At 35.6% G+C, this 23,007-nt stretch overlaps 1 pseudogene; it reads left to right on the top strand.

Moving 5' to 3' along the window:
* Positions 1-19,458: 19,458 nt before the first annotated feature.
* LOC114624572 lies at positions 19,459-20,481 on the top strand (annotated as a pseudogene).
* Positions 20,482-23,007: the final 2,526 nt, after the last annotated feature.

Genomic DNA, 23,007 nt, shown 5'->3' with positions numbered 1-23,007 from the left:
ACAGCTTTTCACCTCTTCCTCCCCTGCTCTTCCTAGCTCACACCTCAAATGTTTTTCTCCTGCTTGAAACCATATTTTCTCTTGCTGCATATTGACATCTATTTTACTTATAGCTTTGTATAGATTAAATACCCTGTAGCAGTCAATAAAGGTTTATTGATTGTCTGACTGCAAACCCTGCACCTGCTACATCCGCTTTCTTTATTGCATAATTCATTCTTTGAGTGTGACTTCTCACCTATATTTATCATTACCTCTGAGTATTAAGGTCATCCTCTCTCTCATGGGGTGAGAAATGTCATAGCTCACTTTCATCCCAATTTGAGCTCAAAAAAAAAAAAAGTTACAACTAGTTACAACTCCATTAACCTCCATACTGCTTAATTGAGGAAATGACAATTTTTCTATGAGAATACTGTCTGTGGGGTCCCTGTCCCAATTCTTAGACATAAATACACTAACCACATTTTTTAGGTAAAGCACTACATAGGAAAACCACACAGACAGGCTCAGATTCTGTTTTCTCTACCTACAGACTATGATGTAGATTTTTAATGCCCAGAAATGGTATGTTCTCAATCCCAGTTCTCATACAAATTTTTCAGAGATCAGAAAAGGAATCAAAGGTAGTGAAACCTTGCTTCAAAGATGTAAAGGAAGCTATCACAATAGAGAGAATCTATCTTCAGTGTTGGAATGAAGCACACACGTATAGGAGTTCAGTTTTTGAAGGGTATTTTGTTTTGCTTTTGTTTTTCGTTTTCATTGAGAAACAAATCTGGAAGGTGTTCCAGCAACTGGTACCCAAGTGCATGGCATTTCATCCTGCATTGTGTTCATTTTCCCTTTGCCCCAGGACAGAATGTTCAGGGAATGAGAAGCAGAAGGCACACACAGGCACCAGTTTCTGTGGTGGAATTAGATGAGTAATACAAAGCTAGATATAATTTCTTGAACTTGTGTGAGATGAATCAGAGAGCTTCTCTGAGATCTCTGGTAAGGCAAACATCTTTTTAACTCTAAATTGACCATGTTTTCAGAATAAGTAAAAGAGGAAAGCCAAATTCAATACTAAAAGTAGTTAAAAACTTTGGAGGATATCCGTTACTTGCTTTGTTATATATCTGGTATTGAAAATATTTAAAAATCCACAATTTGGGTATTCATAATTTGCTCATGATGGTTCTTACCCTAATATTTCTTAATATTCAGGCTTGATACTTTGGAAAGGAACAGAGGTGTACATATTTTATTATAATTGTTGAGACAAAGACTGCTACTCTGATTCACCAAAAATGTTCTATGTTGAGTTAGTCTCTGTCTCTTGTAAGAAAACCATAGAAAATAGGAGATGGTCTCCCCTCCATCCTCCTAAAATCAGCTACCGACTTTGTCGTTTAAGCATTTGCCTAGTTTACTGCCAGTAAGTCATTAGGAAGAATTAAATGCTAACTATAGTATATGTACTCCACTTTCTGACATGCACCGTATGGTTTCCAGTCTGATGTAAGGCTAGAATAGAATGACTTCAGGGAATTAGTTAAAGGGAGGAAAGTACTTGGCACGATGGAGATGGAGCATAAACCAGTAACCCACACCCTGTTAAGCACATGCTGATGAGTTAACAAGTCTTAATGGGACTTCTTTTCAGGTAATAAAGAAGCTAAAGCAATAAAAATGCAATTGGTTAGTTGACAAGGATCTTTAGACTGGCAAACTGCCATGAAATCAGAGTATCAAGTGGCAGTTTACCTCACCGTACTACTCTTCACAAAAGATAGCTAATCATTTCTAAAGCATGTTTGCCTTCTGGAAATCAGTTTTCAGGGAAAATGCTCAGTAAACCCCTCTTCATGGTAGCGTTAGTTTGTTTTGTTTGCTTTACTTTTGCTGTTGTTATTTTGAGAGTTTCTCAATTGTGTTCCAGGGATTTTATAGTCATTTTTAATTGTCTCAAAATTGTCTTGATGTATAAACATCTTAATAGCATCTATGCTATTCTTTCTCTCCAATGCTGCCTGTTATCCCTCCAAAACTTCAATGTTTTTCAAGAATAGCGTGGAATAAAATTACAAACAACAAGTGCACATGAGTTTTTCTTTTAACTTAATCACTTGCTAACCCCCCGTTTTCTGATTAGCATCTTCCACAATATTGCCCCCATATACTCTTCACTTTCTTCTCTGTGCAAGTGGAGTCTCCCAGGGTATCTCCTCCATCCTGACACTTCACATCTCTGCAAGGATAGGTGCTTCTTCTCCCACCAAGGCCAGAAAGGCAGCCCAGCTAGAAGAACATATCCTACTTACAGGCAATAGCTTTTGGGATAGCCCCGGCTCTAGTTGTTCATGACTCATATGAAGACTAAGCTGCACATCTGATATATGTGTATATATACATATATACACATGTATGCACATATATCAGCCTGTATATGTTATTTGGTTGGTAGTTCATATTTTAATTGTTAATAGCAAGTTGTTTTCATGTGTAAGGTTAGGGAGTAAAACCTTAGTAGGTAACAGTATCAGTAAATTTTTTCAATGCACAGCTCTTGACAAATTTTGTCGAAACAAATTCTGTGTTTCCATTACAAGGTTTTAACAAGACAGCAGAACCACTGTCTCCATGGTAGGGAGGTGGAGATATAAGATTTGTGCATTAGAAGTATAAGAGATTGTGGCTGAAGAAGGCATAACAAATTCATTTTGACTTTAGAAATGTCTGTATTATTAGGTTGACATTATTCAGTGGTAGAAATAATACCCTAAAATTTAAGAGAAAATTTTATGATAGTGTTACCTTGAAAAGAATGACCATTCTGAGTTTTATAGGTAACATAACTTGGGAGTGAACACTACTACCCTTTGAATGGTGTAGAGTGAGAGTCAGCAATGGAGGAGAGAGGAGCAGCTCACATGATTTGGAGAAGTGGCACACCATTCTTGAGACAGAAATGAGTCATGATTTCCTGATACTGATCACACAGGACAAAGCCTCAGTACTTGAGAATCATACAATATATTGCAGATAAATATTCTATCTGACTTGGTTCCTTCTTTTTTTGTTTGATCTTGTTCATCAGGAGTAGAGTATACTCCTGCTGTAGAAGAAAAAAATGTATTTGCTCAGTCTTCTTTTCTTGTTCTCAAGAATCTGACATTTACAGCTGGTTATTCTGTGCTTGTGTCACAGAACAGAGGGCCTTGGATGTTGGCAAGCAGGATTGTGAAAACAGGAGTCATCGTTGATGATAAGAAGAGTTGACAGAGTGTAGAAGCGATTGAGTCCTCATTGCTGTGGGCTTAGAGATCTTTCTGGTATAGTATGTCAGTCTTGGCCTCCTGTCTTCAATATTCCTCAGTGGTAAATCAATTACGGAAATATGAAGAAAAGTACTATGTGGTGCTTGGCAAATGCATCATTTATTGCTACTATAACATTTATTTAGCTTATCACTTTCTTGGGATTTCTTAGAGATTTGGATAAATTTAAGATTTCCCCAAAGCTTCATAATTAGTGTATCTGAAACACCAAGAGAGCATCTAACATCCTCTCCCATTTAGTATCATCTTGACATTTCACTTGCAATGTGAAAGAGATAAAAGGATTGGCATTTAATTCTCCATTTTTATATCTTTTACTTTGCTAACCATTCTGACTTTAACCAGTATTTTTCTCTATAACATGTAACATGGTGCTGTGTTTTGCAGAACTAAATGTTTTTTAAAGTTTGTGTTGAGGGACGTTTTGAGCTTTGCTTTTGTTTTGTGCATGCACTTTGTGACTTAGTGTGACCTTCAGTTACAGACGAGAAATAATGGACGTGCTGGTTGTCTCCCCAATGTGTTAATGAGAATCTGGGTAGCCTTGGAAGTTTCAGGATATCTAACAGGGTTTTGAACTAATAAATATTTTAGGTTCCCTCTGAGATATTTTTCAAGCATTATGTCAGGAGAATTCAGTGTAGATAGGTTTTTAAAAAAATCCTAACATATATTTTGCTTTTTATAAACTTACAAACAGGTATTTACTAAGCATTTAATAAATACTTTAAAGTGATTCAAAAAGTGTAACATAAAATATTTGCAAGCTCTACATTTTGGATGTGTGTAATTGCTACCCATATAATGCAAAGACAAATTATAATACCTCATTTCATTTTTGCCCCTGGCCTTCTGTATTTTATAAGTATTCAGACTGAAAGGGATGACAGTTTGAAATATCGTAGCAAAGAGATAAAAAGACAAAACCAAAAAGATACCCTGACTTTTTCAGGGATCACACTTTGAATGCTGCGTCTCTAGATTCTAGATTTCATAGAAAGAAAAAAAAAACTACAAATGTAAAACCCAACACATTTTTTGAACCATGAACTTGATTTTATTGCAAACTGTTTTTTTTTTTTTTATAAGAAACACTACTTAACAGCCATACATGGATGGTACACAAAAATTGTGTTGGGTTAAAGTTATAACATCAAAGAAGAGAATTGGTGTGTTTAATTTATATTTTTAAAATATATTTCCATACTGTATATGGTTGAATATTCTGTTTTTCAAGTATCATGATTTTATTTTAATCATCTGAGGTATAGATTGTATAACCATATCACATTAATTACTCAATACTGTTTATTGTTTAAAGTTTCAAAAGACATATATGAATTTACTTAGATACTAACTGGGTGGCATTCTGTTAAGGAACATGTGTGGATTAGACAAGAGGAAGAAGACCTTTCAAAAGTTTGCCTCTGTTTCTCTGTTACATCCTGATTCAGGAGTTAAATCCCAAAACAATAAAAAGATAGAGAGAAAAAGAGAAAAAAAAGAATATTTTTTGCAAGAATATGAACTCTTTACATAACTGAAAAAGTCTAACTGGTTCATTATTATTGGCCTATTAATAACTATGGTGAACTACTTGCCCTAAGTGTGAAACTCTGATCCCACAGGAAACAGTCATTCTGATAAACTATTTCAATGCATTATTTAACAGTATGAAAATCACTACAAAATGCAAAATGTGATCATTATAAACACTTTGAATGTAGATGTGGAGGATAAGGCTCAGTAAGCTACTGTGTCTTAAACCGAAAACACAATGAAGTTGAAATGTTCCATAATGTTCTTATTTAAGAATAGGATAAGCCTTATGGCAAACAACCCTGCAAGTGCCCTGTGGTCCTTGGATTCCAAGCAGTTATGTGTTCCCTGTTTGCTATTATATGTAATTTCTATTCTCCAAGACTAGCAGAAGGAAATTGACAAAGTATTGGACCATAGAGTTTAAATAACAGTATTGTAGATCACAAACTAAGTAGGGCTTTAACACTTCCTGTGTATACAGAAATACCTGTATTTAAAGTTATAACTGCTTTGAAAGAGTGTGAAACTGAGAAAAGGTATCAATATAAATCCAGTAGAAATAGATAAGAGTAAATCAATAAATCAAGGAAATAATATATATACTTATTTCCTTGTAGATTTTCCTATTTTCAGATACAAAATCAAACTGTGCTCAGAAGGAATATGACTCCTGTGATTAGTGTCTTCTGTTCCCCTGATGTGAATGGTGACAAGCTAATTGACGGCTTGACATAAATACAGCAAAAGCAGTTTGTACATATTTATAAAATATTTTATTCGAATAAAATCCTTTCGATGACCTTAATAACCATTATAAATATTTTATGAAGATAAAAACTAAAAGTAATGATTGATATTTTTCATGTAGATTTTATTAGTTTGACAGATAAAATAATTTATTATTATTTGATGTGTATATATAAAGGGAAGGTATACAGGGAAGGTTGTCATAATTTAAGCATCTATCTGCTCATAAATTAAAAGTGTGCTCTCATTATATAAATAAAGGAATCATATTACAGAACAATCAACAGATGTTGAAGATTAACAATCCCAGTCATAAAAGTACGAATATGAAACATTCAATAAGAAATCATGCAAGGTGTTCCTGTTATAAACAATTTCATAATTTGATCTTGTGAAATGACTAATTTGTATATCCTCTTTATCTTCACAGTGGGAAGACAATCAGAGCTGACTGCTGACAGAGAGACCAACCAATTCTGCCTGAGAAACACAGCCTTTCCTGGCTGTGCTGTGTGAACCTTCCCAATAGTTTTCCCTCCTGAACTGTGAATGGCAAAGTGCAAAACTAGTGTCACACGTGCGCAGACAGAGGTTTTGTGAAACACGATCCATGACGGCTCATGACATTATCCTTAGGTTTCAAGGAATGGTATATGAAACACATGGAATTAAGTTATAACATCTGAAATGTAAATATAATATCCAATAAAAAAAAGAAAAAAAGAAAACAAATATGCTATTTTATTTTTCAGAAAAAAAAAGGTTATCTGCTTTAACAAGATTAAATTGAGTTAGATTAACAAGGTCTGGACTGCTATTTTGAAACTACAAGTACTTAGGTAATTACTGATAGACTACAAAATTCATTGGGTAGGTAGAGCTTAGTAGGGAATACTGAGGACCAGAGACAAATGAAACAAGAAAATTTAGCAGCTACTTTTACAATGAAAGAGAGAAAGAAAGAAAAAAAGAGGAAATGAAAAAAGCTAAAATCAGCCACTGCAAGTATGACTAGTGGTTTAACAAGGGGAACTAGAAGCTCATTATTCCTTAAGAAATTCTTGTGGACCTTTGAAAATAGCCTGGCACAATTAATAATTGTTAAAATAAATACCCCATTTTCATGGTGATAGACAGCAAATTCAGTAATTTTACCAACTGCAAGAAAGCAAGGATTATATTTTTAAAAGTTCTCTATTGTAAGTTACATGAGGACTCACGCTTGTGATTGTGAGGAAAAAGTAGGAAAAAAATAGTTCAATACCAGCCTGTACAACTTAGTGAGATTTTCCTTAAAATGCATTCCAGCGTATGTTGGCATATGGACATATCTGAACCTCTGTTAATGTCAAAAGAAGTGGACATTTAATTTAATAGAACAGACACATTCAGGCTATGGCCATTGTTGAAGGCAGATATGTACTTAAAACTTAAGATGTGACACTGTTTCATTGAGCCATAACATATTATAAAACATAGATGTATAATAACATTTAATAAAGAAAATAGAAATTATGTGTATTTCTTGGAGGGACTAAACTACCAACCATAAAGTATACATGGAATGACCCATGTCTCCAAATACGTATGTTCTAGAGGATGGCCTTATCTGGCATCAATGAGAGGGGAGGCCTTTGTTCTTGTGGAGGCTTGTTGCTCCAGTGTAGGGGACTTGCCAGGGAGGAGGTAGGAGTGGGTAGATGAGTGTAGGAGCACCCTCATAGTAGGAGGGGAGTGGGGAGAGAGGAGATGGGAGAAAACTAGATAAATAAGAATTAAGCAAGACATGAAAACAAGAATTAAGCATTTATACATGCTGCAGTATAAATTAAAAAAGTAATTTTCCACAACTGCCAGAAAATTAGAAACTAGTTCCTTCAAAGATAATCTAAAAATGTATGGATGAAAATTAAATTGAAGTATCTATTCACATATTAAGTATATTAAATATGTACAATTATTTCACAGTTGTAGAGATACATAAAAGTTGATACAAAGCAAGAGGAAGTAAAAACAGAAGAATTGACCTTCAATATTGTTCTTTTTGACATTCAGTATGTAAATATCACCTTGAAGTCTTTACATGGTACTGATCCACTCACTCTGCACAACACAATGTTACAAACCTAAATCATTATTTAGGAATACAGAGCAGACTAAATAATTTAAAAATCTGTTCATTTTGGTGTATATGCATGAATGCATGGGTGTGCGCACACACAGGGACATGCAGCTATCTGTGGAGATGTGTCACTCATCCTTTCTCAGCATCTGAGACTCTGAGGGCTTTGTTGTTGTGTTGACACTGGTTTTTCTCACTAACGTTGGTGTCAAACTGACTCCCAGGACATGGACGAGTCAAGTTGAGGCGATGACAATTCTGCTAAGTTCAAGAGGTCCAGGGTGTCAAGCAATGGCAGAGACACTGGGTTGTGTCTTTTTGTACATCTCTGGGGAAAATGGAAAAGATTGTCAGGGGATGTTGCGAAAGCGCATTTGACTCCCAAGAGTCAGAATGAACATAAAGTTCTGTCATATTTCATTTCCCAAAACTTAGAAGTTCAAAGGATCTGCTTGAATTCCCATAGGTGGAGCTCAAAAACACCCATTGCTTTACAGTCGGGAGACGAAAATATCCACTGTGTCAGTAAAATATGTCATCATATTTGCACCCAAAATTACTTTTTTATTTTGTCAAAATATGATTTAAAATGTACCTTTCCTGGATTTAGTATCACTGTTTAAAAAATACACAATCTTCACTACTGAGCCACTTTGTTTTTCATAGAATTAAATATCATTGACTTGGTAATCTATGAAACACTCTCTTTGGGATCTATATCAAAGATTTTCTATTTTAATGTAATAAAATTATGTTTGATTATTTGACATCAGGGTTGGCTTCCCCATTACATATATTGGAATTGCTTACAAATGATATTAAAGTAATGAGAAACTGAAGGAAATGGTAGAATCTAGGACTTTAGGGTTGTACAATAAGTACTTTGAATCTATTATTTATGTACTAGCCATATCTGTGAAAGGAGGAATGAGGAGTTTATTAACAGAGAAGAATTATATTATAAATAGTATTTAAAGAATAAAAAGCATCATTCAGGAGACTCTTTTAGAACTGAACTTAAAATGATTCATTTGAGAAGCGAAAGCACTTTCCTTCGTCTCTATTCATCTTGGGTCTTGCTTTTGAGAGCTGGTTACAAATCTAGCTGCATTTTGTGAGCTGCCTGACTCCAGCTCTTCCATTTGTGCACTTGAACTCCAACTCTGTACTGTCAGAAGAATGGTGCATTACTACACTGTTAGGAATGTAAGTCTTTTTTAATAGAAACTAATTTCTATTTATGATTTCAAATAAGAATCAATTATAAGTCCAGTATAGATCACAAATTGATTAATGTGTCTCATGGCAGTTTAAGAGAGTTTTAAAGGCTCAGGCATCAGAGAGCAGACTGTAGGCTTTTGATCAGTACTTTTTGAATTTTTGAAACTGTGACATTAAAATTTTTGGTGGATTTTAGGTAGTCCAGTAGAAAAAAAACTTCTGGTATGAGATGAGCTACATCATACTCACTTCCGCTCTATAGCTGATGTTATTTCAATAAAACAGATCTCTTGAGGAAATGAATCCTCTTACTACTCCAGCTATGCTGCATATTTTCATGATCATAGCTTTATTAACATACCTTTTTGGATTTTCAAGAGGGAAGAATTTCCTTGATGTCCTTGTTAGCAATTAATAAAACCTTGAACTTGTTAATGAATCAAACTAGAGCTTTTGGCTCAAAATAATACAACAGCTATCGAGCTACAATTGCTATGAAAAGAAATGCTATAAAATGATACTCTGTGAAGGTTTGAGTAGAATTTATCTCCTTGAAAAGAAAAATGGTTAAAAGTCAAATGAATGCATTATTTCTGAACTTTTCATTTGTGACTCCATATTTAACTCAGTCCATAAAAGGTCAGATAAACTAACTATAAGACCACATCTATCAAAAGAAGCGTAAGCCATGTCACTATGCCTAACTTTCTTTTCAATATGGTTTGTCTTATAGTTAATACTAAAAATCTCAGGCCTGTGGAGGATAGATATACAAAATATTTAATTCTCTGTTCTAAATTATGTCTTCATTGGCACTCTAGGACAGTTTACCCCATGCCTAACACCAGGGCCTGCTCCACTGTTGTTGGTGAGAGGTAGGGTCAGCTCTCCTGAGCACTGCACGCAGTGATGGGTGGGACCAGTTCTACACAGCTCCTAGAAACCCTTATGGTCTCTAGAAGCTACACAGACTGAGGATATTCCCATGTTCTCTAGTGGTAACAGGAGCCATGAACACCAACTCCTTTTCTTGCTGTATAACCAGGGGCCAAGTCTTGGCCCTCAGCAGCAGCTCAGCCTGGGACCTCACCATGGCCCCAGGTGACAGGGCTAGCCACTCCCAGCAGGCTACTTCTCTCTACCCTGAGTCTCCAGTTCCACCTCTCTTCACAATGCTCAAGCTGCTCCACTTCTCTTCTCACCCATGTGAACACGACATGTTCACACAGTGTGGTGGCTCCAACTGCAGGCTGGCCGTGTGGCTGGTGAGCCTCTGGATGACATCCTCAATTCATTTACCTCACCTGCATATTTGTATATATTTTTAAAGAAGATTTTAGTTTTTTAGGTTTTTCATTCTATCCCACAAATGGCCCTTAATTTTAGTTATCTCTCCCTGTATCCCCTCCCTCATGCTCCTCTTTCTACCTCTCCAATACTTGATTCTCTCATTCTAGTTATACCACCCCCTCACCGTATCACCTAATCTAGAACTACCTAAACTATTTCACCTTCCTAGAAAGACCTATTCTTTCTCCGCATTCCCTTACTTTATATTGTAGCTTGCTTATCATTGACTTACATTAACAGATAATATCGACATATAAGGAAATAAAAACAGTATTAGTCTTTTTGGATCTGGGTTACTTAGTCAGGATGATTTTTTCCAGTTCCTTCTACTTACCATTGAATTTCATTATTTCGTTTTTATGATGGAGTAGTAGTTCATTGTATAAATGCACTACTTTTTCTTTGTCCATTCATCTGTTGATGGACATCTAAGTTCCTCCTAGTTCCTAACTTTTATGTATAGAGTATCAATGAACATGTAGAGCTGCTGACTCTGTGGTAGGCTGGAGCATCCTTGGTGCATATTGCCTGAATACTTCCTAGACCTAGGACTAGAACATTGTCATTATAGGTAACCTAAAAATTACTACCAACACTAGTGAGTGAAAATATTTCTAGAAGACATCATTAAGCTTTATCATAAAGGAGAAAGGATAAGAACAACTTCTTTACTTGGTTGGGAATAAATATTTGTAACCAAGCAAGGTCAAAAGTGAGGGATTGGGACATGAACATAAAATCTTCAACCTACAGTTTGTCATGCCTGCAGAATATTCCATGAACAGAGCCTAATAGAATCATGATCAAAGTGATGAGAGAAACTTCTGATGGGAGCAGATGCAGAGTTCTACAGCCAAACAGAAGATTTGAAGTTCTATGAAAGAGCTGAGGAAATGGTGGAGGAAACAGATGGGGCCAGGGACACACTGGGAGAACATGGCCCAAAGAATTAGCTGACTGCGACTTATGGAGACTCACAGAGATCGGGGAGCCTGTAGGGGTCTAAACTAGGTCCGCTGTATGTTGTGGATAAGTAGCTTGGTATTCTTTTTATTTTCTTTTTCTTTTTTTTTTTTTTGGTTTTTCGAGACAAGATTTCTCTGTGTAGTCCTGGCTGTCCTGGAACTCACTCTGTAGACCAGGCTGGCCTCGAACTCAGAAATCCGCCTGCCTCTGCCTCCCAAGTGCTGGGATTAAAGGCGTGCGCCACCACCACCAGGCTGTAGCTTGGTATTCTTGTGGGAATCCTATCAATAGTAATCAGGTTGCCCCTGACCCTTTTGCCTATGTGTAAGACCCCCTTCCCCCTACTAGGTTGCCTTCGCCAGGCTTGATGGATGGTAAGAGGTGGGAGTAATACCCAGAGAGGGTCTCCCTCTTCTCAGAGCAGAAGAGGCAGGGAGGAATGGGGGAAGGATCTACATGAAAGGGTACTGGGAAGAGAGGGGAAGCTGATATTGGGATATAAAATGAATAAATAAATAAGTTTCTATGTCCTTTTAAAACAAACAAACAAGCAAACAGCAAACTGGTGTGTATTTCTCTGCTCAGTATCCTAAAGATAAGCTTTTCCTTGTATGCATTAATGAGTACTTGATTTACAAAAATCGTTCTTGGCTAATTTCCTTAAGGCCCATTTTTTTATTCACACCAGTAGAATATTTTCACAAAATATTCTTTCATTATTCCAGTTACCCCATCCAATAACTCCCACAAGTCCACCCATGTACTTTCTGTCCTTACAACTTCCTGTTGACCTGGTCGTGATGCATTAATAATGAGTTCTGTGGGAAACTAAACAAATCTAAGATTAAGATATTTTTAATTGATTCCCTGAGAACTTTGTTTATATATATAATTTATTTTTATCATATTTACCATTACTTATTATCAGCTCCTTGTAGGACCTCACAAATTACCTCTGTAGAATTATAACACAAATTAGAAAATTTGTGTCTCTCCTTTTATGAAACTCAATAAGTCAAGTATCGTTGTCTGTATGCACAGGTGTTGAGGGACATGTACTAGAACATGTATAACCTACCAAGGGGCCAAATGTCTAAAAAAGAATTTATGAACTTTCCACTGTTTCCATTTTACTATTTTAAATATCTAGGCTAAAATAGAACAATGGCTGTAAAGTGAATCGACAGTATTGAGGTCTGCCATATGCAATGGATGCATTAAGCGAAATCTGTGTGAATTAAGAAGGGATTATGATATCACAACTATTAGCACTGGTTTAAATCCGGTAGTTTCAGAGGTAACTAAAATAAGACAGGAACCAAAGTATGCCATAAATAAATTCACATAAGAAAATACTAAGAAAGACAATTGATGTAGGTCATTCTATATAAATACTGAATAAAAGTAAATATTTTAGGAAGAATTTTCTAGATTAAGTATCAGGCCATACCACGATGTTGAATGTATAAATGTGTTTATAGTACTATTAATTTATCTTTCTTATGTAAAAATTTAAATTTATCTTAAGAAAAATATAAGACTAAGATAAATAGGTGGCAAGAGGAGAGGAGCAAAGTATTGCTTTCAATTAACTTTGGTCAAAATTACTAGAACATATAAAACTTTCTATAAGACCTCTTTAAAAGGTTTTCTTGAAACCTAATGGTGGTGCTGTAGGCTTTTGATAATAACACTTGGAACACATAGGCAGACATATCTTTGAGATTGGGAACAGCCTGGTCTATAAAGTTCCAGGACAGCCAGGACTACACAGAGAAACCCTCTCCTTCCAAAACCAAAAGCAACAACAAAAATAGAAAAAAATCTAAATCTAAGTGGTAAATAGATCTCTGATATTATAAACTAAGTCATGTGTCTAAGAAAGATCTTTATTCAAATATATGGCATTGTAAACCTCATTGAGTGCTTCTTTATATGCATGCCTTACTAAAAATGTCTATGTTCAGTGAAAAGAAATCATATCCTATTCTCTGAGAAGCAGGTACACTTGATGGAGTTTATTTTAGAAAATAAGATGTATTTTTGAGAAATGCCTTAAAACAACATTCACATTCTCAAAAGTAAACGTGTGTTCGTATATGTGTCAGCCCTGCTGTACTCAGAGGGCCTTGTTTCCTAGCTCTTACAATCATTCTGTCTCCCAGTTCACAGGATTCTCTGAGCCCTGAGGGGAGGGATTTAATGGAATCATCACATTTAGGACTGAATGTTCCATTCTCTCTCTGTCTCATCTCTGTCTGTTTCTGTCTTTGTCTCTGTCTCTCTCCCGCTGTCTGTCTCTGTCTCTCTGTGTCTGTCTCTGTGTCTGTCTCTCTCCCTCTGTCTCCTCACATTATTCAGCTGCAGGAACGTGCACAGGTTCTACACTGGTCTGGGCCAGATAGGGTTTCAGTGCTGACAGGGCAAGTGGAAACATGTCCCTCTCCCTAAGCTAGAAGCTGCTCTCAAAGGGAAAATCACTCTTCTCCAATGGAATTTGTGTACACAAACAACTCTTAAGGCCAGACCTCATGCCCAGCAGTAGTAGATGGTCAACAAAAAATGAACTCAATTGCATCTTTGTAGTTTTGTATGTTGTTTGTCTCATAATGCTTTGCCAAGGCATATTTTCGTTTTAAAACTTACATGTCTTTCACCTCATATCATGTTTTCTGGCTTTGTGTTCTCAAATTTCTGTGTGTGGGAACTTGTGATTCTCCACATTTATGCATTTCTTATGCCTTTTTGGGCTCTTAATCTGTTTGTGCTTGTTTTTGTCCTATTCCAGTTTGTTCAGATGTTCTTTACTCTTATTATATTTTATTATTATTTTTAGATGTTTTTATTAATAAAAGCCAAAAAAAGGTAAATGTCTCAGTATAACCTTGATTCCTTTCTGCCTCTAAACTTCAGTTTGAAATTTAATCTATCTATACTGTATGTACAAGTATGGGCCACATATACCCTACATTTAGCCTAATGATGTAGAAATTTTCCAAAGAATTTTCCCCATTTCTAAATGCACATGGTATGACTTAGGCACAAAGAACCAGCATGTGGACCTCTGACACACAGTCTACATAGAAAGACTAAAGTGTGTCCAATGAGTTGGAGTACAATCAGGGGAACAGCACAGACAGCAGATGGGATGCACACAAACATTTGGCCCCCTGACTGCCCAACACAATGTGCTGCAGGTGCCTCTATGGGGAACAGTCTCAAACTCAGCTGGACAAATGATAAATCTGTCACAGCTCCCTGTCTCACAGAAGCACTGTCAATGAGGAATTAGCCAACTCTTTGAAGGGAAGACAGAGAAGATGAAAACAGAAAACCGGCACTGGAGGGATTCTGTTACTAATTAGGTGACAGAGAAAATTTGGACATGAGACAAAGAAGGAGCAAAAGAGAGAAGTGTGGGAGGGAAAGGACCTGACCTGTGTAAAGAGACAAGCTGTGCTAATCCGAGAACAAAACTGGTTGAGTTTTGTCAGCCGGGTAGGAAACTGGCATGATTTTGCCTCTCCTGACTAAGCGTTGTCCATCTCTCTACAGCAAAGTCAGCTTCATTTGTAGACCCTGAAAAAGGCAGACATTTAGAAAAGGATTTGTGTAGGTAGAAATGTGGGATCTTGCAGAGGAAGTTTAATCCAGCAATTCTATATAGTTATTATTATATTCAATATAATAGTACAGGTAATATCACTCATCAAAGAATTGTCTCTGTGAAATAGAGAGTCCATCTCAGAAAATCACAAAAGGCCAGAACAAGTGAGTCTGTTGTTCTTGGCTCCAAGGAATAGATCTATTATATAACTCCTGAACCTGATGCTTAGGGAGCATCATTGAAGAGGGCAGAAAGATTGTAACAGCCAGAGGAGCAAAATATTTGCTGTGAGAGTGAATCTCTCAGAAATCTCAGAGAAGTTATACCCATGAAGTGACATCAACATGAAAGCAACAGACAACCTGACCAACACTGACACCAGTAGACAAGTAAACATTGAAAGGAGATATTTATAGTTCAATTTTGGATGAACATGATTAGAGTTGATTATTAGGAAATAAAAATAAGTAGAAAAACAAATAAAAATGATCTAGTATCCTTATTGGGACAAGCAGAAAGGAATCCTATGTTGAAATTGAAAAGACGTTTTTATCAAAACAATAAAAAAATACTACAGATGGAATTGTCATCATTACAATACACAGAATATTCTTCTGTGGACTGTATGACAGACTTGCCCAAGGTTGGGTATGCTCACTTCCTGTAGCACTGAAATAAGGGATTATGTGACTGACAGCCCAGAGGCAGATCTTCTTTGTACAATAGCAGTGTGACTGTATGCATGTGATTCCTTATCATATTATACAGTCTGTAATACCATAACATGAAGACAGTGAAGGTTATATTAAAAACTGCACCTAGTAGCTAAACCCTTGATCTTGTTGATATGACTTGCTCGAAGCTGGATTTCTTGGAAATAGTACTAAAACTATGTATGCTAGGCAATCTTAGGAAGCTACATTGTATGTGCCAAGACTTCTCCCTAGACATATTAAAGGAAACTACCATCAGTCAAGCATGTCTTCCCCGAGAAACTGATGTTCGGTGGGACTACACTGACCCAGATCAGTTAGCGTGCTTGTCTGGTTAAAAATAATCTTTAATAAATTTTAGCACTTATGAGATCCATATGGGAGAGTGTTGATTTTCTCTAAATTGCTACCCTGTTTTCTGTAAAATTAGTTTAGATCAGACTTTATAGTAGTTGAAAGAAATTATATAACACATACTATTGGAGCAATGATTCGATATTAGTCTGGGCAAGAGTATGCATGTAACATTTTGTTGTGAAAATGTTAATAGGTGTTAGATGACAAAAATAAATTCCTGTCTACATCCATTGAAGACACATTGGATTTACAAGTTTAAACATATTTCTTTTTGCAACGTATCTGATTTTTATATGTGTGCACTATACAACTTTTTAAATATATCTCCTTTGTTCCAATTCTCTCTTTCCAACCCTCTGCACCAGAGAATTTATAACAATCAATAGTCTGTAGTTTATTACTTAGGAAATGCTTTTTAAATCTCATACATTGTGATTCTTAGTCTAAAGTAGCCATATGGCAAAATATGATGTACACACACACACACATGCATACACATATATTCCTTTTATTATTACTATAATGCATTTTCATATATTTTCTTACTTCTAAATATACACAGAGAGAAGTAGTCTTACATTTTCTGGTTCATAGGAGGCAGATTTATTTGAGAGTTAAGGCAGAAAGCATCCCTTATTAATACAAGCTTTCCCAATTAAATCAAGAAGACAGAACAAGAGGCAGGAATGGCATGGAGAATTATTTGATTCGGAAAAGAGAAGATATTAATGACAGAAACCTCACAGTTGCCATTGTCACCTTGAATGTTACTGTTCTACCTCAAGAAGTATGATGCTAAAGACTGGGATACTTTTGAGGCAGGGATTGACATTTGTTGAGAATTACACTGTGGAAGTGAGGACGTATAAACCTGTAATGGTGTGTGAAGAAAGCCTTGGAAAGAGTACAAGTAGAAAAGGTGAGTAGGATCCATTTTGAGTAAGTAATGATCACATACCTTCCCAAAGGAGCATTTTTAAACCACCTTTCCAAGTGGAGAAGAATGCTGAAACTAAAATCATTCATGATTCATTCTTTGTGTAATGTATTGTTAGGATTAGTTCAAACTCATACTACAAGCAAAGGCTGTATTTGTGATAGTGTAGACACATGCACTTATATGTAACAACATGCACAAAATATACTCATATATTCCTTGTATGCCATTATTCTAGAAAGGTAAATAGGTATGTGTCCATTCAAGTGAATGGAAACTTAAACTGACAGTAAATACACATATTTTACTACCCAAATAAGCAATACCAATAATGATATATTGAGTGCCTTTGAAGGTTTTACCTCATATAGATAAACTAAACTTTTATCATTTAGGATAAATTTTGCAGTGTAGTTTATCGGTTAATCAATCTTTATGGTTTACATATTTTACAGAAACAAAAGTAAAAGAGTAGATATAAATTTTAAGTCCTTAATTTTCCCTCCAAAAAAAAAGTCAGATAATTTCAAAAAATTTTAAAGGCTACCTTATTTTGACAGTGATTTTTTAAAAAAAAACACTTACTTATTTCTAGAAGCCAAAACATGTGCATCTTCCTAGTTCAACTCTTAGATACATATTCTTATCTTTCAAGATATAATCTCTTCTAATTTTATTTGGTGAACTGTTTTAAGATGCAAAGACATTAAAAACATTTTAATTGAGAAATTAATTCTTCCATAGGTAGGCATCATTGATATGTATGCTTCCTATAATCATTCTATACTCTTATATAGTTGACTTTAAAGTCCTTAAGCATAAGTCATATGTACATTTGATATAGCATCAAGATTTATCTCATTTCTGACTGAACTCTCATATTTGACTTAGAGAAACTAACTTAATGACTGTGAATGAAAAATATATGGGTTAAATTATGTCATACAACAGGATGTCTTAGACGACCTTAACAAATGGATTTAAAGGTTATCACCAACTGTGCCACTTTTCCTAAAATGAGTTATAGATGTACTGCAGAAATGGAGATGAATCACGAAAGATGCAAACAAATTCAGCATCATTCTCTGATGTATGGGCCACGTGTTTCTTAACATATCCACTCAAATCAAAGCTTTGGAATGTTCCACAGTGGCTGATTTAGATCAGTCTGGTGCATAGTACTGGAGCAAAAGTGGGTAAATGCAGATAGATTTATTGCTTCCTTCTTTCAGTTTGACCATGTAATGATTTCTTAGGCACAGTTCAAACAGATAAATGAGACTGTTTGGGAGAACTATGGTATAGAGAACCATTTATACACTAGCAACTATGTTCAAGCTGAATTAGAGTGGCTCTGAAAACAGTCTCCCTTTCTTTTAGCACTGAAATTCTGATGTTGGGAGAAGTCTAACGATTTTCTTTGAGAGTGACAATGTGGAGCCACCCTGACCTCCTCCCTAGACTCATTATCCTATGATCTCAAACTCCCAAGTTCTGGGACTGTAGACATGTGACACTAAGCCTGGCCTCCAAATCTTGGAGAAGATTTTCCCTACTGTGGCTACAAAATTATCACTGCTTTGTGATTGTAAGTACGTGCCTAATGTTGTGTGAGAGAAAGAAAATCTGGACAGGCTTTCAGCCAAATTCAAGCTGTTATAGCCAATGTTGGCTTGGGAGTTGTATGTTACAAAAGAAATGTTTTACATAAAGAAACAGTGGCAGCATACACTAGAGAAAACCTTTGAAACAGTGTGGACAAGGATGAAGATTAAGTGTCAGTGCTGTCTAATTACACTATGTATGCCATCTCAAAGTTCACCCTTTCTTACATTTATCAACTTTAGTTTGGTTACAGGAGTCTTTCTATTTCATTTCATTTCAGTTGTACTTGTTTTCCAGCTCCATTTCCTTCCCCTCTTAAGATGTTAACTCTAATTCTCTCAATAAAAGGGATATCTACTATTTATTTATGACTGATTCTCCATCTTTTATTTCCCCCCTTTTCATCTCAGTAGTATCTCTTAAATGTGCAATACAGAGGGTGAGTCATTTTTTGGTTTTATTGTATGGATAAAAATATAAAATAAATATCCATCTAACTGATATAATCCTGTTTTTCAAATAAAATTGGGACATTCCCTCATCAAATGACCAAGTGGTGACATTTTGAGTTCTTATTGTTTGACGAATAGAGAATAGTATTTTTCTTTTTTTAATTGAATATTTTATTTATTTACACTTCAGATGTCATCTCCTTTCCCCCTTTCCCCTCCCTAGAGCTCCCCTATCCTATCCCCCCCTTCTCATTTTGATTTTATAACATTTTAATTACATGCAAGTATTAAGGTCAGTTTAAAGGAAGTAGGCTTCAGGCAGGAATCTGTCATTAGGCTAGAACAAAGAAGTAATTTCAGGTAGGAATCTAAATTTTAGGCTAGAACAAGGAAGTAGGCTTCAGACAGGAAAATGACTTTGGGCTAGGACAGGAAAGTTGGCTCAGATATTTTGGTTATCCTGATAAGTATTTTTTGAACAGAAGTGTTTCTCCACAATCCAGAGTAGTCAACATGGTGGCTGCCATAAGGTGCTTCCATAGAGTCTTGATATATCATCAAAAGCATAGTCTTTGCAAGATGGCTTACCAGACATTTCTTTACCCTTCTTCTGTAAGCAGTCCCTTGCCCAACAGACATTTTGCTGCTGCTGCTGCTACAAAGCCTGTAAGAAAAATTTAAAAAGGTGCCAAGGACAAGACATCAAATGAAAAGCCAATAGATGATATAGAGAATATAAAGTCATATACATATATGGCAAGTAATCCTGAAGACGATGTCTACCTAAAATGCTTATATCTACGGTGGATCTATGAAGTAGAGAAAGTTGTTAACTTACTTAAGAAGTTTCAAGTTCTGGATTTTATCAATCCAAAGCAAGGTTTTTATCTTGACTTAACATTAGATATGGCATTGGGAAAAAGGAAAAATGTGGAACCATTTGCCAGTGTTATTGCTTTACCACACCCTTTCTCGTCAGAAGTCAACAAAGTTTCTGTGTTTACAGGGAATTCATCAGAAATTAAAATAGCAGAAGCAAATGGAGCTGTGTTTGCAGGTGGCACAGATCTGGTTAAGAAGATCTTGAATGCTGAGGTTGTTGTGGACTTTTATGTAGTTGTCCTAGAAATAATGGGTCAACTTAACCCTTTAAGAAAGAAACTATTTGAATAAAAGATTTCCAAAGGCTACTAGAAATTCCATTGGCAGTGACATCCCCAAAATGCTTGAATTATTTAAAACTGCACATGAAATTATGGTAAATGAAGAAAAGCAGAACTTCCTCAGCACCAAAATAGCAACTCTGGGTATGCCAAGTGACCAGATAGCTGCCAATCTTCAAACAGTGTAAATGATGTCTGCAGGCACAGACCACTGAATCTGGGTTCGCGTGTGGTACATGCCTTCCTTCTTAGTGCAACCAGTGAAGGCTTGTTATTGAAGACTGTCTCACTGTTAACCAAAGAAGATAAAACTGCAGAAGCTAAAACTACAGAAGCTGACACGGAAGAAGCTGAAACCACAGAAGCTGTTTAGAAGTGTTATGTTGTGAAATTATTGGGGGTATGTGTGTGTCAAGAAACAACAGAGACATCTATAAAACTGTATAATTTCTATATAAAAAAGAAGTACTTCTCCAAAAATGGCTTCTAAAAAAATGAATAAACACATGCTTTACATATGCATTAAAAACAACTATGGTTTTAAAGAGTGGTTTCACCCCAAAATTAAGGGCTGGAAGTTTCCATTAATTTCCTTATTGCTTTTAACACAGCACAATTCACACAGCATCAATATGTTAATGTTGCATGCAGTTAGGTCTTCTTGCTACCTGTGAGTTTTAATTTATTTCCTATGGCTAACATATAAACCATTTCAAAGGAATGAAAATAATGATAAATTGTGTAGAAATCTAATTATATAGCACTTAACCACTATGTAGCATCTAGTGTTCAACAGGAAACATGCACCTAAATCCAGAGACTACACTTAACCGTGCTGAGCCTTTACAAGCAGCATGATACAACATACAAATGAATCATTTCCTTTGATGTGTGAGTGACATAGTTTATCTATTTGATAAAAATATAATGCAAGGATATATTCAGAGGTATAGTTCTTCTAGGTTACTTGTCTTCTCCTGGTTTGTTTTAGATGTTTTCTAACAATTTGATGGTTCTTATCAGTTGTATTCTCCTGTGTTCTCTTATGTTCTTTTTTATCTACTATACTCAGGGATTTCTCTAAAAGACAAATCACATCAGGTTACTCATCCACTTGCTATCTTAGTATGTTTCTCTTTGCCTGGAACATCATCAATTAGTCTTTTCCAAGCCAACTACATATCAATCCTGGAAAAAACCAACTTCTTCACTACTGCACCTAAGGCTCAGGTATCACTGTAGAATACAGTGGGCACACTGTGAAAGCCAGAGGATAGAAGAGATTTCTGTGAGATTCTGTCTTCTAGGAATATCAGAAGCTACAACAATAAATTCTCACTATATGATTACCTAAACGAGAGCTGAATCATGATGACAACAGCAGACTTGCTGAAGTAGACAGGTAAGTCTCTTTAGATTTCAGCTCTACACAGCTAAAGAATACTGAGAATAGAAGAGATACTCTTCCCCTAAGGAAGGACACACTAATTGGTTATCCAATACCTAATGATCATTCCTAAAAACCCCCACACAAGTAACAGTATATAGGGTGAGAAGGTTGAATTTATATGTGTATAAATATATTTATATATGCATATAGCCATGAATATATGTGCATGTAATAAAAATAATAAAATCAGGTCATGAATTTGAAAAACAGCAAGGACGAATTATGGGAGGATTTGGGTGATGATGCGATTATGTTAAATCTAGTTTCATTGCACATGTGTTATGTAAGGGAAGCTGTAGACCACATTTAATTTTACATTTTAAATACTGAATGAAATGTCTTCAACTTTCTAACTGATAAGGATATATACTCTTAATGAAACTCAACAATTTTTTGTCTAAAATTTAAGTGTCTCTCTTGCTCTATCTTGTGTAATACACAAAACCTTGTTTATAAGCATATAAGAAGCAAATCTATTAAGAAATATCTTTCTAATAAATTGTTGAAAACTATGAGTTTTAATATTATCTGACAGATGAGATTAAATGCAATGAAGTCAGTTAAGCTAATAAATGTACAAAGCCTTCTTGGTATAGGTCTTTTGGAGAACCTCATTTGTTTGCAATAGAAGTCAAGATGTTGGTCTATCCCAAGGAGGTGCTTTAAGAATTGTTATGAACCTCTGTTCATCACTTTTATATGGTTTCTGTTGTTTATGATGTTCACAGTTCCTTTGTACTCAGAACCATCACAGAAAATCTGTCACTAAAAGTTGACTTTTTCTGGGAAAGTGATTGGCTGTAATGTTATGAACCTTGAATCCTAGTATATTTTCCTTAGACCCTAATATATTTTTTTGGTCATTTTGTTTATTTATTTTATACATTTTAACTGAAACAGAACTAGATAACTTACTCTCTTCCCTTTCCTCCCTCCAATTCCATGCATATATTCCTCCACTTCCTTCTCCACAGACACACAGACTCACACACACACACAGATACACACACACACACCTTACGTGCACAAACATAAATATAATATACTGAGTCTGTTTTTGTTGTTTGTGTATTTCAGGATTGACCACTTTGTAGTGACCAACAAATTAGTGGATTCATTACTGGGAGAAGCCAATTTTTTTCTCTCAGCAGCCACTGGTTGCTTGTTGTTGTTTGGGGTAGGATCCCATGAAATTTTCCCCCTTCTATATTAGTACAACTATTTATACTGCCATTGTTCTGGTCTTCTAAACATTGTAGAAAATGAGGGAGAGAGATAAGAGCCAAAATAACTAGCAGGGCATCTGGTGTGAAATAATCTCTTTGAGTATATTTTGATTACTGTTTTCTTTCTTTCTCTTTCCTTCCTTCCTTCCTTCCTTCCTTCCTTCCTTCCTTCCTTCCTTTCTTTCTTTCTTTCTTTCTTTCTTTCTTTCTTTCTTTCTTTCTT

This window comes from Grammomys surdaster, unplaced genomic scaffold (assembly GCF_004785775.1).
Source record: "Grammomys surdaster isolate TR1022 unplaced genomic scaffold, NIH_TR_1.0 65, whole genome shotgun sequence".
In the NCBI taxonomy this organism is placed as follows: Eukaryota; Metazoa; Chordata; class Mammalia; order Rodentia; family Muridae; genus Grammomys; species Grammomys surdaster.
This window is presented reverse-complemented; position numbering and strand designations above follow the sequence as displayed.